The 16,319-nt window shown below is 35.6% G+C and overlaps 1 pseudogene; it reads right to left on the reverse strand.

The window, feature by feature from the left end:
• Window positions 1-8,766: 8,766 nt before the first annotated feature.
• On the reverse strand, window positions 8,767-14,764 carry LOC113322255 (annotated as a pseudogene).
• Window positions 14,765-16,319: the final 1,555 nt, after the last annotated feature.

The following is a 16,319-nucleotide window of genomic DNA, read 5'->3' on the forward strand; positions in this document are numbered from 1 at the left end:
TTAGCTTGCTTATAAATTCGCGCAAGATTGACTAAGATTACGCGAATGTTATATTCCCTCTAATCAAAGACAATTTGTTTAGTTCTCACTGCCTCGAGATGGGGTTCCATTGCCTACGGAACGAGGTCCTTGCTATTTTTGAGCCTGCGCTAAACCGGTTTAGCTTGCTCGCAAATTGCGCAAGTATTGACTAAGACCGTGCAAGGAAAATGTTTCCTCTAATCAAAGTCAAGTTGGAATCGGTGCTGGCTATGCGAGAGTCATTGCCTGACATCTCTGGCCAGTATGCCCGGAGTTTATGTCCGATCTTAGCTATGCGAGTGTTATTTTTAAACGACTCTGTCTAGTATCGAAGTGTGTGCATCATGTATTTGTTTATGAATTGCGCACTTGTATGTGAATTATACATTTGTTGTAGGACTATGAAATACGAATATTGCAAACAAATTAAGCAATCGTTTAGGTTTACCTTATGGGGCGTGAATGGATCCAACATCGCAAATATGCATTCTGCAGTCAATTGTGACCTATTTCCAAGTTGTCGAAGTTCCAAGTTTTGGGATCCATTTTGCTGCTCTTCACTCAGTATAACTTCCTCTTGCTAGATTATCTATCAGGTATGGTCTTCCCCAGATGCCCCTAGTTGTTTGACTATCGTGAGTAAAACTCGCAATGGTGTGTAGCTCCATTTGTTTTAAACTCTTGAAAGTTTTAAGTTATATCCATCTGATGGACCAAGGGTGAATGTGCAAACAAGTAACTCTGGAATTGGAGTAGAGACATAATGAAGGTGTTCCTATGATTTGTTGTGAGATACAACTTGAGATTGCTGATATTTGCGAGGCTAGGTTAAGAGAATGTGTGCGAATTGAATATGTTGATTGTGTTGGCATATGACTATTGCCATAAACAAAATCCATGGAAATTTTCTCTTATTTGAAGTTGAAACTTTCCTTTTTTTTTTTAATACTCTGGTCATCAAGGTATCTCTATCACTGGCAACTGTTGTTCATCTAATGGCTAGATAACTATTGTCATTCATATTATATGATGGCGTGACGCCTTTTGTAGCGATAATTTTTCTTGGATACATTACTTGCTCCAGGAGCTTTCCTTTCTGATGATTCAAGTGTCATACCGTGATCACTTCGTACCCGTCGCGCTCGCGACCCTCATGTGAAGATCTGCACGCTGGTGTAGAATAATACTTTTATTACTTGTTTGTGTCTCTTATCTAGTGATGCCTTCCGAACCCTCACGATTTTTATTCTTGGAGTCGTCATCCGGATGATGTCTCACTTTGGATGGAATTTATGTTGTCCCCTTCGTCGGTGACAACTTTGATATTTTTTCCTTTTCTTCCCTTGCATAGCTATCTGCCCTTGCATATAATTCTTTGAGGTTTCCTACCGGATGTACGGTTAAGGAATTGAATGTCCCGAATTCGTCATAAGGCAAGGCATTCTTGTATGCTTCAATGATGAGCCCAGCATCAACCGCACCGACTTCTCCAACTTCTTGGCGAAACCGTTGGTTGAAAGTTGCCAGACTTTCATTTGTTTCTTGATGCAATCCAAATAAGTGACTGCTACCTTCTTTGCTTCCCAAATTGATCTTATATTGCTCGAAAAATGCGTCTGACAGTATCCCAAAGTTCGCAATTGAATTTGATTCCAATTGTGAGAACCAAGTCAAAGCTTTACCTATCAGTGTCACAGGAAAGGTTCTGCATAACAACTCATCGCTATATCCCCACAGACTCATTGAATCTTAGAAATGTTGCACATGTTCCACTGGATCGCCGCTCTTTCCATCGAATAAATCCTTGAACTGGGGCTGCACAAAGTTTGTTGGTGGGAGGAACCACCTTATTTCTTCGACGAAAGGTGAGTCCATTGACCTTTTCATCGCTAAGACCTGTAGCCTTTATTTCCTCGATCATTTCGCCTAGCTTTATTTTATTGAGTTCCTCAATTCGTGACGAATCTCCTTCAGTTTATCGACGAAATCGTTCATTTCTAATTAACTCCTTGTTTTTCCTCGATTTTGCTTTCTTCGAGCGTCGGTTTTCGTCATAATACTCCTTTCTTTTTCTCCTGTCGAGGTACTCCCTTTCACGCATGTTGTTCTGCCAGTTGCTTGGTCCAGACTATCGCTCCGCTTCTTCGATGAAGTGATGCTTTCAAAGCGGTGATTCGGCCCACGATCCTTAGTAGCTTTCCTTTCGGATGATCTATATCTACCGTCGCGATCATTCCTCCCCTGTCATGCTCGCCAACCTTCATGTGAAAATCCTGCATGTCGGTTCGGAGTGACACTTTATGAATGTTGGGTGCTACCAGTTTTTGGTCTCTTTTCTAGAGACACTTTCAGTAGTATGTTTTCTTTTTCTAACTATTGCAATCTTTCTCGCAGAGTCAAATCTACGGGTGTTTCCACTGCCCTATCCGCTTGCACAATCCGCGAGGCCAAACGAAGGCCCCTATTGGCGAGGGAATTCGAACGCGAGTTTAGCATATTTGTTTGGGGTTGGTTACCACCCCTTGGAGATACATTAAGATTGAGAGTATCACTTAAAGGTGAAGTTGAGATACGTACCCATCGATTTCCTCTACTTATCCCCTGGGGATGAGTTCTTGTAGAAGGACACCTTGATGTTGTTGTTGCTGGTGATGTTTCAACTCCTTCCTGAAATGGGTGATCGACGTCCTATGATTCCCTCGGACTATGGTGTCGATGTTTTTATTCCCACCATTTCAATTTGCATGTGATGTTTCCATGAATCTTGATCTGTTCGTTTTTGAAGAATCCTTCTCTGCCCCACGGTGGGCACTAAAAGATGTTGTAGTAAAAACGTTCCTACAACACTCCTCGAGATTTGTACAGAAATGATATAATCGTAATCATTAGATGGCGTAAGATTAATGCCTGATGGATGATTTGTAAACCGTTGAGATGATCCACAGCTTTTCCTCGTGATGCGTCCTTGATGATAGGAAAAATCCTCCTCATCTTTTCAATGCTCTTGGCTTTCTAATACTCTTAATGAATGTAGAAAAGAAGGGGGTACCTGCAAAGACACTCCGATGCCTCAATGAGTAAGGAGCTTTAAACAGGTTTTAGTGGAGAGAAAATGATTAGAATTGTGTACCTTTATTGTTGAAATCTCTCCTGTATTTATAGGTAATAGAGGGTATGCATCCAGTCAATTACCTGTCTGCATTCATTTTGATGACGCACCTGGACTAAATACCGTCCATGTTCGTCATTATTTAAATCAGAATTTTGTACCTAGACATTTAAAAATGTATTTGGCCCAATAATTAATCTTTATCCATTTCCTCATTTCAGGATGACCAGGTTAATAATGTACTTGGACCAAATATATATCTATATTAATTCTAACTTCTTGGGTTGAACAGATTCATCCTCTTTTAAGATACGATGAATGTAGTCACCTTTAATAAAGGCTAACAAATTTGATTTTTAATTTTTTATGGACTTAAGCTTTAACCCATGAACCAAAATTTCTGTTTAAGGCTAATGAGTTGATGACCCTATTAAGACCATTCCAAATATATATGGTACAAACATTAATCTCAATATCACTTTCGAGATGGGTTTTTGGCTAAAATACATTTCATTTTCGAAAGACTTTTTTTTGGAAGATTTTGCCAGATCAATACAGATTTTTGTCGAAGTCCCGATCAATTCGGAAACACAAGTGAAACTGATCAGCCCAAAAACCCAGAAAGATTTAGATTTGAAATCATTCATGCCTTCGGCATCTACTCTTCCAAATCCAAGGTCTGCGCTTGGTCTAAATTAATACTAACTAAAATCAACGTTAATGTTTTATGAAAGTTAAAACTGAAATGAATTGCAAGCATGAAGCAGTCTTAATCCACTTAAACAAGGGGAATTCGGATCAAGTTACATTAAGCCAAAGTGCCAAAAAAATCTTTTCTTTTGAATTCAATGTTGACACTCAATCCAGACTATAAAGATTCATATATGTTATAAAATCATAAATTGGTAATAACACTTCTAAACAGAACCCATTTTTAATACAAAACCTAGAATCAGTTAATCAATGAAAGAACAAGGTTATAAGTATGAAAATTGAAGACATACACATATCATAATTTGAAAATGAAACCTCAAAGAAAGTCATACCTCTATTGTTGTATATATGGTTGTTCTGAAAGTGAAAACCTTGTGAGAAGTTGAGAGAGTGATGATGGAGATTTTAGGGCTAGGGTTTTTAGAAAGCTGACGGAGAAAGAGAAAAAAAAAAAAAAAAAAAATGGACATCACAGGTGTGAATCGAAAGCACACGTGTAATTGAAGGGGTCATATGAAGTGACAAACTCAAAAACTTTCTGGCCTCGGTCAAACTTTCCGAACGCATTGCATGAAAACATTGGTTCCAAGACTACTTCTTAAACCTCGTTTATTTGGGGACCTAAAAACTCATTAGGGGCTCCCATTAGAGGATAAAACAGGTCATTCAAATCTAAATTGAGTCACCTCTAATCCAAATATTTTAGTAATGGTTATCCTTTTGTAATTAGTGACAATCTTATTTAGTTAGTATTAATTTTATTTAATTAGAGTTTAACTCTTTTTTCAAATTTTTCGTTTTCTTTTTCTTTTTTTTTTGCTCATATTTGTACAAAAAATCGTCATGGTATATTTTTTAAGTTTTAAACCAAATATTTTCAATGTCCACTCTAAGTGTCGTTACTACTTTTAATGACGACTCTAAAGTGTCAAAATAGTTTCGACACTTAGAGTCGTTATTCAAAACATTAACGACTTTTTAGAGTCGTCATCGAAAGTAGTAGCCACAATTAGAATCATCATTGAAAACAATAACGACATTTTAGAGTCGTCAGGAAAACAATAACGACACTTAGAGTCATGATTATTGTCGTCATTGTCATTAGAGTCGTTATTGAAACAATAACGACACTTTAGAGTTGGCATTGAAAGCAATAACGACTCTTTAGATTCGTCATTGATTTAAAAAATAAAAACTAATAAGGGATAAAATAATATTGTCACTATATTATTGATACGCCCTGAAAATTTTAGGGTGCAAATAAAATGGGTGAGGCCCCTAATTAGTTTTCAGGGCCCAATTAAACGAGGTTCTTAAACACCACTTCTGTTTCGGAAAGAGTAATAAATTTCTTTTTTGCTTCCAACTAAATTAAAAAAGTGAAAATGTTTTGCGGTAAACGCTTTGTTCAGGAAGGTTTAAAGAGTTTACGAACAACCATTAGACTAGACCACTTGATGATTCAGAAATTGGGTCAAATGTCCAAATATTTTTAAAACACGGTTCAAATGGACGAGTAAAATTTAGTATGGGTGAAATGGACACCAGAAAAATAGGAAGGATGAAACTGGATTCATCCTGGCTTAAACTTAAAAAATAGTGAGGATAAAACTGGGAGCATCTTGATGTAAATTAAAAATAAGAAAAAGTATTTGAAAATGGACAAGATGAAACTGTTTACATCACGAGATTTTTACAATCTCGTCCATTTGAACAGTATCACATTCTATATATCCTTTCACCCAGAAATTGTTGATTTTGGTCTTTCTAACCAATTTTGTGTTGATGATACTCTTCCTAAATGTATTTGGGCGACGCAATTTCAAATTGCTTGAACAATTACAGAATTTACGAACAACCATCAGACCACTTGTTGATTATCTTAATGAATGCGTTTGAGCAACACAATTTCAAACTACTCTCATAATATGAATGTTTAGACTTTGCTTTAAATTTGAAAAGAAAAATATCATCTTTTCAAGCTTGATTTCGTTAGTCATGTAGTAACACCATAAAAAATTAATCAGATTCACTATGGGAAAGAACGACTCCTTCCCAAGGAATTATTGTGGCCGAATAAAACCCACCATGGGTGCAGTGACTCCCCAGATCACCAATTTTTCTAAATGAACTTATCTCAAACCAAGTCATTTTTTTAGACCATGAGATGCGTCATTAGTTCCTCCATTGACCAGCACAAATTCAAACATACACACTTGATTGCTGATACTACAGAATAACTCAAGCCCATTTACTTATTAAAATGTAGCCCTTAGAGGAAAAATTATTAGAGGAAAAACCATTTTTATTAGAGGGAAAGCTAGCTTTTGGATGGATTTAGGAAAAACTTCCCCCCTAACAACACCAAATGTGCCAACCATGTGCAAAAGACGTTCACCAAATTGGGTGAATTAGTGTACAATTATGTTTCATATCTGCGTCACTTACATCAAAGTGACTACGTACTACCTAGGGCTAACTCCAAATGTAAGAAATTAATATAGAACAACGCTGATTGCAAGATTGAGTGAAGTTGAACCAACTGCAAGTTGGATTTTCTTGTTTTATTAAGACTTCGAGTGATGCAATTACAGTATTGAGCTATCAGACTTGCCAAGCTACACTGCAAGGTGAAGACTTCATGTTTGATAAAAAACTTAGCCAAATATGTGTGACACAGTAGACGCCCAGAAGCTGGATCCAATGTGCAACAGCAAAATGAAAACAACCGAAAAGCAGTCACGTATATATCCTAAATGCCTTCCGGATTAAATGTGTGTGACAAGATTTATTCTCAATGATCAATGCTTTCCATATTCTAATTTTGTAAAACTCTTAAAGCACCAAATAATGCACGCCTCTTCTTCCCCTTTCTTGTCGACTTCGATTCCATCTAATTTTTCCACAATTGCTCATGATATAAGTATGTATTCTTTTCGTGGTTACATACGCAAAATTAAAACCTTCATTAGGTCTTTCGAAGATAATGATTACAACAATAACCCATTTGCCACAAAAGTGTGAAGAAAGCAATTTATTTATAGCTTTTCCTTTGTTTAGAAAACTGGAACTTCACCACTTTTCACGTGTGCACCCTTTCTGAATGCAAAAAATCGATCAAAGCAAGAAACTTTTTGTGGTTATGTTGTGGCATCGATGGTTATAATCATATACTCCCTCCGTTTTTTTTTGATAGGCTGGTTTTGCTTTTAGTTAAATTTAAGGAAATTAAGAGAACTAATCATTGAAAGTGGTCCTCACGACACTTGTCAATAAAAGAAGTGAAGTTAAATGGTTTCCATCACACTTATTAGCAAAAAAAGTAAAATGAAGTGGTCCACATGACACTTGTCATCAAAAGAAGTTAAGAGAAAAGTGGTCCCAAAATATTAAAATAACATTTGACTTTCCCAATTAGGAAACTGAACTATTATTTTTGAAACTTTTATACATAGAAACTGACCTATTAAAAAAGAACGGAGGGAGTATCATATTGGCTTTCCTTTTCCCCTATTAATTATCTATTTTATTATTCCACCCCATAGTTGGCGTTCCCTTTAGTAAAAGTAGTCTTTTCCCTAATAAATTATATCTTGTTGGAGACCATGCATGCTTTTTTTTTAAAGGGACCATGAATTAATTATACCAACTAACCTATATTTAGAAGGGGTGTCCTAAAATTAAGAAAATACTAAATTTACTCTTTATCCTAATTTAAATTATAACGAACATTATAATCACCTAGACCTAGTCATATATATATACCTAATCTAAATAAATCATTAACCAAAATAAAAAAATAAAAAGGTGAGATAGAGAGGAGAGATAGCGAAAATTTTTAGTTTTGAAAAAAAAACATGCTCTTCTTCCCTCTTTCCATGATGTTCCTCGTTCGGTTGAAAACACTATCACTTTTAATTCATTTTTGATTGAAAAAACCGAGTAGAAATATCAAAATAGGGTTTAAATGGAAGTTACAGTAGCATGTTCGGTTAAACTTAGTTTAAAAGTCCTAGTTTTTTAACTGAACATTGTGAAACCAAGAACACGAAGAACACTTCGGCTACTACAAATTTTTTTCGCTAACCTAACTCTTGTATAGAACAACAAATCCTGAATTTGATTGGTTCACAAAAGAAAATTTTCTAACTGAACTCCCCTCTTAAAATCAATGTTGTATTTTGTTGGTTAGGTTAGTTAATATTATTTTATTTTCCAGCCGAACTCTTGGATATAACAAATGCTTAGTTTGGTTGGTTGGATGGTTCAAAAAAAAAAATTTTTGCTTAACTAAATCATTTTATGAAAACCAATATGCCGAGTTTGGTTGGTTGGATTAGTTGAAATTTTTTCCCCCTAACCAAACTCTACTCTATGTTGAGTTCGGTTTATTCGAGAATATTTTCTCACAACCGAACTTCACTATGGGAACTCTTGTATTGAGTTCGATTTAGCCGAAAAATTTATGTTGGAAACTGAACATTAATTTGTATACTCTAGAATAAAAGTTCGGCTATCTTTATCGGAACCCGATAACCGAACAAAGAAAAAACTCAATTAAAGCAAATTTTCGACTACCTACGTCTTCAGAAACATTAGCCAAACTGCATTTCCAAATAAGTTTGGCTACCTGTTCTTCAGATATTGTTCCTAAATTTGTTTGACCTAGCCGAAATCCACTTAAATTCTTTTCATTTTTAAGAAAGTTTTGACAAATTAAAGAATATGTGGTCTTTCCATCTTCTTCCTATAAAAAAAACCAGTTCATTAATTTAGTCTCAATGATCACTAATTAATTAAACTTAATCATTTGACTATTCATTACACCAACTAATAATTACACTAACTAATCATTACACAAATTTAATCAGGAAGGATTATTTGGATAAGAGATGGCTTAGATTTACTTCAAAATGTCTTACCCGAAATGGTCCAAAAAAAAAGACCATGGTCTCAAAAAAAAAATAAAAAAAATCATTCTACTTTAAGAATATTGTCCTACATTGATCATTTAGAGAAAAAGTAGTTTGTTTAAATATTACTTGCAATCACATAACCATCGAGCCATGATTATGTAACGTGCACAATATGGAGCGATCTCACTTGTTTTATACAAGTTAATTTCTTTTTTATTATTTTTATATTTTATAGTGAATCGCACATGGCACAGGGATGCAAAAGGAAAGAAATGAATGATGTGAATTCACGATGATGTTACCAGACAGCAAGCTTTAAATCCGTTCATCGCCGTTCCAACTACTCTTCATTTTGGGACCTGTAGGCCCTTCTTCCCCAAGCACTTCGCTTGGCAACCCCTTTATAATTCTATTAAATGCATCCTTAAGCTTTCCAGGAAGAAATCTCCCAATACCTTTGAGCTCACGAGCAATATCGTACTCAATTTTAGGACCCCATTCTCTGGCATAGTTCAGCCAAGGCGGTTCAACAATCCTACCCAAGTACTCTGCTGAAACAATCTCGTACCTCTCTCCCGTGTTCATCGTAGTTTTACTCTTTGCAGTGTCGTTGCGTATGCCAATGCCACCACTCCCTTATAGAACAAACCCCGGCTTCGAATAAAATGCATGGACGTGCAAGGAAGAATACGCGACAGGTTTATTACCATCTTGAAAGTCAAGCTCTGGGGAATCCACCCAAATCCCTTTACTATGCTGGGAGAAGTAAACACTGTGAAGTTCTCCATTAAAATTACTAGTCCTTAACGTTAGATGCTCCCAGTCGACGACATGTTCTCCAATCCTCCCTAAGTTAACATTGATGAACTTGATTTTTGCCCTTGCAGGGCCATTAAAAGGGTAAAAAACCCAGATAGCTATGTCAGTGTATGTTCCGCCGAACATTGGTTTCACTTGTAGATAAGTCTCTGAGCTTTTTGTAAATCTCCTTTCTTAACCTTTTCTTTAGATCCTTTATCACTAGGAAGGTCTAACCAATACAAGCCATCACTTGAACCACCTTGAGGAAGATTCATACCATTTGAATCAATAGGAACAGGATTGGATACATTACATCGGTCGTGTAATAGAACTCCATTGTTGAAGTACCAACTCACAGACGAAGGGAGATAAGGTTCATCAGGATGAAAGTAGACTACCGGAAAATAAGTTTGAAAGAGTGCTTGAATCTGGCTTTGGTTCGGCATACATGATGATAAATTTGAATCTATATTCTATAAACAAGACATTGTTGATGATGATGGAGTGATGTTTCCATCCGTCTCGGTCGTAAATGTACCGACAGAAACGCCGAGAGCTTGAGGTCCTCTACTTGTTGGTCTCAAATTATAGATATTGATCCCATCTGATTGAAAAATGGATATTTTTAGCTTGTTAGATATTTGGCATGCAGTAAACAAACAAATGTAGTCCTAGAGTGCATGTTGATTTTGCGGCAACTTAATCATTTGATGACTGTAAACTTACCTCTTCCCCATACAATGCTTGCATGTTCACAAGAGTCCGTCAGGTCAGATCGAACACACCGGATTTTACCAAGGTCTGGTTTGTCACGGGAGTTTGTCACGATATTACCAATTGCGTTATATCCTTCAGGAGGAACTGGTGACCACATATATCCAATTCCATCCTGTTTAAGGTTTGAATTTTCGCTACTCCAAATCAACTTGTAGTCCACTGGGATAGCAAGAGATGGTGATTTGATGCAACCATCATCCTTACCAACAAGCACCCAACCATAAAGAGGTTGGTTATTAGGTTGGCAATAAGAACCCAGGCTAAAGTATCCTCTAGGTATAGGCGATGGTTCAAAGAAAGACGCCCCAAGGTTATCTGGTCCGCCTTCTTGAATTGCCCAAATTTTGTTAAATGTAGATATCTGACGTACTTCTAAACCTCCAAGATTTATTCTTCCACTTCCAAAACCTCCTCCATTGATACCTTTAAAAACATACATACAAAAGCATCAAATACACCTTCCAAAAGTATGAAATGGGAAAACTATACATATCAAATTAGTTAGTATGTACCTGATTGTGCCAAGAGGGTAGAGGAGAAGGTAGATTGAAAGTTGTCTCAATCGGCATGGCTTTAGTTTCTCCAAGAGATACAAGATTACAGTTAGCTAGTTTTGAATATGGATACTGCAAATGTATGTACTTTTTTGAGGTTGTTTGTTTTAAGTATATAGGAGAAGGGAGATGCAAGCTAACAATTATTGGCATGGTTTGTTTGTTTGAGAATATGACGTGCAAGAAACCTTATTAATTGTTTGCAAGCTTTGAAACCAAGCTCTTAAACATTTTTCCTGTTCCTACTCATGGCAAACCAAAGATTTCTTCTATTGCACTTAAATATGTGGAGACGAAAATGGCCAGATGATACTCAAGATTTCATATGGAATAATCTTCCATACGCGGTTTGGTGGGCTACGTGGCTGGAGAGAAATAGAAGATGCGTCCATAACAAAGTTTAACTTGAAGAGGAGACAATCATTGCCGTGAAGGCATTCTTATTTCAATGGGGATTACCGACCAAAGCTTTCAAAGGTTTATTTTTTGATGATCTCGTCGTAAATTGGGGAAGTAAAATATACCAAATGTAATTTGTAATTTTTGTTTTCAGCCAGGCTTGTTTCTGTCTGTAAACTGTATGACCGTGTTATCAATTTTAATCTATCTTAAAAAAAAAAAAAAAAAAAAACTTCCTCCCCATGACTTAAAGCTTAGTCAATAAGTGTTTCTAAAGGCTTCTTATCTTATCTTATCTTATCCTTTTCTTTATCTTTTTCTTGTATTGTTTTTAGTTTCTTCTGATCTAACAAGACTAGGTCAGGAGAATAGCGAGCTGGCTGTGTTTTACTAGTATATTAGTTAAATGAAGAAGCACTTTTTTGAAACAATTTAGACGTAAAGCTGCAGGATCATTCCAAACGGATGTATTCTAAGTTCTAACTTGAGATACCGTAAAGGTAAACATAACCCGTACAGATAAATTGGACTTTTGAGGACGTCTTTCTAACCTCCGTATATATCATGTTAATCGCATGTATAATGATTACTGGCTGGAAAAGCAAGTTTTGGAGTATAGTTTTCGTTTGATTTAATAATTTCTTTTCCAATGGCGGGTGCTAAAAAGAAAAAGAAAAGAAAAACATATAAGAAGAGGAAAAATATGTCGTTGAGCATTATTCTTTGCAGACCTTCTTCGTATCCAATATTATCTTCTTCCCTTGTCCTCAATATGGAAGTCTCCTTTCTACACTGACAGTAATAGCGTAAATACATTAATTAAGACATTATTTCTTTATATTAATTCTCCATCAGGATTTCCCACATCAAAGGCTTTGTAGAAAAGAAAGAATGTTAAAGTAGCTACCACCTGATTTCTGTTTCAATAGCTTGGCTTAAAAGCATGGAACAAGGGAAATTCAATGTGAGGCGGCTATATTAGTTTGAAATCTTGCATGTATAAGATCCAAAGAAATAGGAACCATTGATTTTATAAGGCTATTATACACGATTCCTGCAACTGCAGAGTTCTCCCTCACGAAGAAGGCAACTAACACAAGGATGGTCACTTTCCTAGGAAAATCTCAATTTCTCTGTAACGCGCTCAACGACCTAATAACGTATGTTACAAATAAATCAGTGTGTAAAAAGGGGAGTTAAAGTTTGTTTTCTTTTAATGCCAATTTTCAATTTTCTCCATCTCATAATGCAAGTATATTTTTTTTTTCTATTTTGTTGTTCATACCAACCTTTTCTTTTTTAAAACGGAGTTAGTGCTAATTTAATTACCAGTAAAAAACATAAAACACTTTGCGATTTCCCCCAAAGCATGTTAAGTGACCTATTTACTTTTAGATTTTGTCCCATTGTTGAGTGACCTATATCACTAAACAAGGAGATATTTCTTAAATTATCCTTTTAATTGATTATAAGAAATATATGAAATATGCATAATTTGATAGGCATATTTATATTCTTTACGTAGATGTTTCAAAATGCTTTTCAATGGTATAAAGTTTGCGAACATCAATGGTGTAGTTTGAGAGATAAATCATTTCAAAATTTCACTAATTATTATCTATAAGGGTATAATTATAAAATATGCTTAAAAATATTCTTTTCCATTGCTTGCCTTAAAAATTGTGCAAATTTATACTAGGTCACTTAACAGTGGGACGAAGGGAACGGAGGGAGTATATGGTTTCATTCCACACGAAATCCATTTTTCACATGCAACTTAAAACAACCACGTAAATATAAAACACAAAATTTAAAAAGACCAAAATCAACAATTCCTGGGTGAAATGGACAGTTAGATTTTGATATTGTTTAAATGGACAAAAATGTAAAAATAGGCAGGATGTAACCAGTTTCATCGTGCCCATTTTCAAATATTTTTTCTTATTTTTAATTTACACAGGATGTATCCAGTTTCATTCTTGCTATTTTTTAAATTTAAGCTAGGATGAATCCAATTTCATCCTTGCTATTTTTTTTTGACCATTTCACCCAAACTATTTTTTACTCGTCCATTTGAACCGTGATTTAAAAATATTTGGACAAATTACCCATTTTCCGAATATAAAATTAGTCATCCCTTTGTCATTCTCTTTTACACATTTTGCTACATGTTTTGGTAATTCAAATGCTACTAAAGAGAAAGATTTTTGCAACTCACATGTTACTGACATGCTTTGGTGGTCATACGTTTGTAGCCAAGTTGCACTACTAGACTTTCTGATAGTAGCTTGGTCAGGTTATTTTGGAGTGATAATTTTTCATTTTATGATTTTGTTGAGCTGAAATGAAAATTGTATCTTTTCACACCATGAAAACAAAAGTGATTGAAATTTTACTTTAACAAGAGAAAAACTTACAAGCTAGATATCAGAAATTTAGGTGCTTCCTTCCTGGTATGGGCTTGGCTGAAGGAGAACTCTATTTCTCGTCTTGTTTTTCTTTTGTTACTAATATGACTATCATCAAGAATTTAGCGAAACTAAGCTCTCCATGTATGTCTCTGCTAAAATATAAGTATGACTGTCATCAAGACCATTGATATTTAGAAACCTAACCCTGTCATTCTTTGGGTCGTATAAACCAAAACGTCCACCAATTTATACTAGAATATCGCCATTTACAAAATACCAATGGAGCTTTAACAATTTTCGACATGTAGTAAAAACTTTTTCCTGGATGGTGAATCTCTTAGTCCAAGATTCTTTCACTCCATAATTTTGCATCACCCATACCTCAACTCGAACTTTAGGGACACCACAAATAATGCAAAGGGAATCTCCCAACACTCCAAGATCACAGCAACAACTATATGGTGGGCGTAGTATAATTTCTTCTGGAAAAGAAAATTTCCTGAACTTCTCACTACTAATATCAAAAGCAACAATGGTATCGATGATTTTGTCGGTGATGGTGGTGGCGGTAGCAACTGTCCAATGAAGAGCACCAGTCAGAAGCAAACCTACACGCTCCTCAAAATCCTCACAAGGTATGGTTTCGACAACTTTTCTCCAAGAACATGATTTTAACGTATATACATAAGCTTCATGCGATCTATGTTTTGAAGGATATTCTATACATACCAACTTGTAATCATTAGTTTTACCATCGTAACCAAACCCATATGAAGGCAGCCCAAGATTGTCAGATGGTGGTGGTATAATTTCCTTGCATTCTCTAGTTGATGGGTTGCAAAGATTTTGTGTAGAACTGCGGAAGGTGCCTAACCATAGCAAGCCATTACAAGAGCCCATAATATGATAGTAACAATTTATAATTCCATTCTTTTCCAACTCTGGACAATTCAATCGAGCAACTGCTTCACACTTGGATGATGAAGACAACGACGCTGATGACATTGAATCATAATCTACAACATAAAACATATGTCTACCCTCCACGGAGTTAGTGATCATGATTCTAGGGTTTTTGCTGGTACGAATAAGGTGATTCTTGATAAATTTAGGACTACGAACTAATGTATACCAGTTCTTGCATACAGACTTGCAACGTATGATGGATTTCACTGGTAACCTTATTAAAATATTTTCTTCTGTTCCTCGGGGAAGACTTGACATTGTTGTTTCCTCACGTGAAACTGTAGTTTGCTCTTCTATGCCTGAGAGATAGGTTAATATATTGGATTTTATCGATGAAAATTTTCTATATCCTGATGATTTCCTATAATTAGTAATCACGCGTACCTTTATCAAAAATAATCAGTAATCACACAGAAAAAAATTTCAAGATTTATCCGAGATTGGGCCTCGGCCAACTTTTTCTGCTGGTGACGAAATTTGGTGGCTGAATAGAGTTTAGTGAAAGAACCATAATTTTGGGCATACCAAAATCTTTCAAGGCATACTTAATGAAGACAAAAAAGGTTGTTGAATAACAAAATCAGATAACCCCTTAACCCAATTTTTTTTTAATGGTAAATCTGCCCTTTACGTATTAGTGTTAATAATCTTGATTAGTGATTAAATATTTTGTTTAGAGATTAAGATAATTTTCAGAATTATAAGAGTTGTTTAGATGAAAAATATGAGGAAAAAAAATCAAAGTTTTGGTTTGGTTAAGAAGGAGAGAAAGAGAAGGAGAAAGTGAGAAAATTATAATTCTTGATTCAATGGAGGATGAGGAGGGTCATATATCATCTAAAAAACCTAGGAAAATACACATAAACTACACCAATGATTCCCAAATGGCTGATTTCTTAGATTATGAATCATGGTTCGGCGAAACAGGTTGAGGTTCGGCTCACATCTATGAGCCGAATCTACCAATTGATGAACGGTTCGACTTACTGAATCTGTTTACTGCATGCGCCGAACCTATAATTTCCAATTCCCACCCTTTTGCTAGACACTAGTTCGGCTTATATGAAAGTTTCATAGTAAGCCGAACAACTTCCTGAATAGCCCGGAATAGAATCATTACTAATTCGGCTTAATATCCAAATTCCTATGTGCCGAACATAATTTTTTAATTTCTGGGTTGAAATATTGTTACTGGTTCGGCACATATGGAGAATATCGTATCAGCCGAAACCTCTTATGTTCAAGGTTCGGCACATAATATGATTATTGTCTGAGCCGAACATGAATTTGTTAATTTTTGGGTTAAAATATTGTTCGCGGTTCGGCACATATTGAGGATATCGTATAAGCCGAAACCTGTAAATGTTCATAGTTCGGCACATAATGTGATTATCGAATGCGCCGAACCTGAAGGACAAATGATTCGGCGTGTAATTAACATTAGAGGATAAGCCGAACTCTGTAAATTCGGCACATAATTGTTAAGCTATTCATTAAAACATGAAATTGACGGTGTCCATAACCCAATCCCAGCACCATTAAAAAAAAAGTTCAGCACCTTAAAGCAAAGGTGTTTGCAACACCATAAAAGTGTACTTAAAACTTAAGAAAAAGTGTACCATAAAAATGTACATAAAAGGGCATTTAACCA

The sequence above is a fragment of the Papaver somniferum genome, chromosome 11 (assembly GCF_003573695.1).
Source record: "Papaver somniferum cultivar HN1 chromosome 11, ASM357369v1, whole genome shotgun sequence".
Classification (NCBI taxonomy): domain Eukaryota; kingdom Viridiplantae; phylum Streptophyta; class Magnoliopsida; order Ranunculales; family Papaveraceae; genus Papaver; species Papaver somniferum.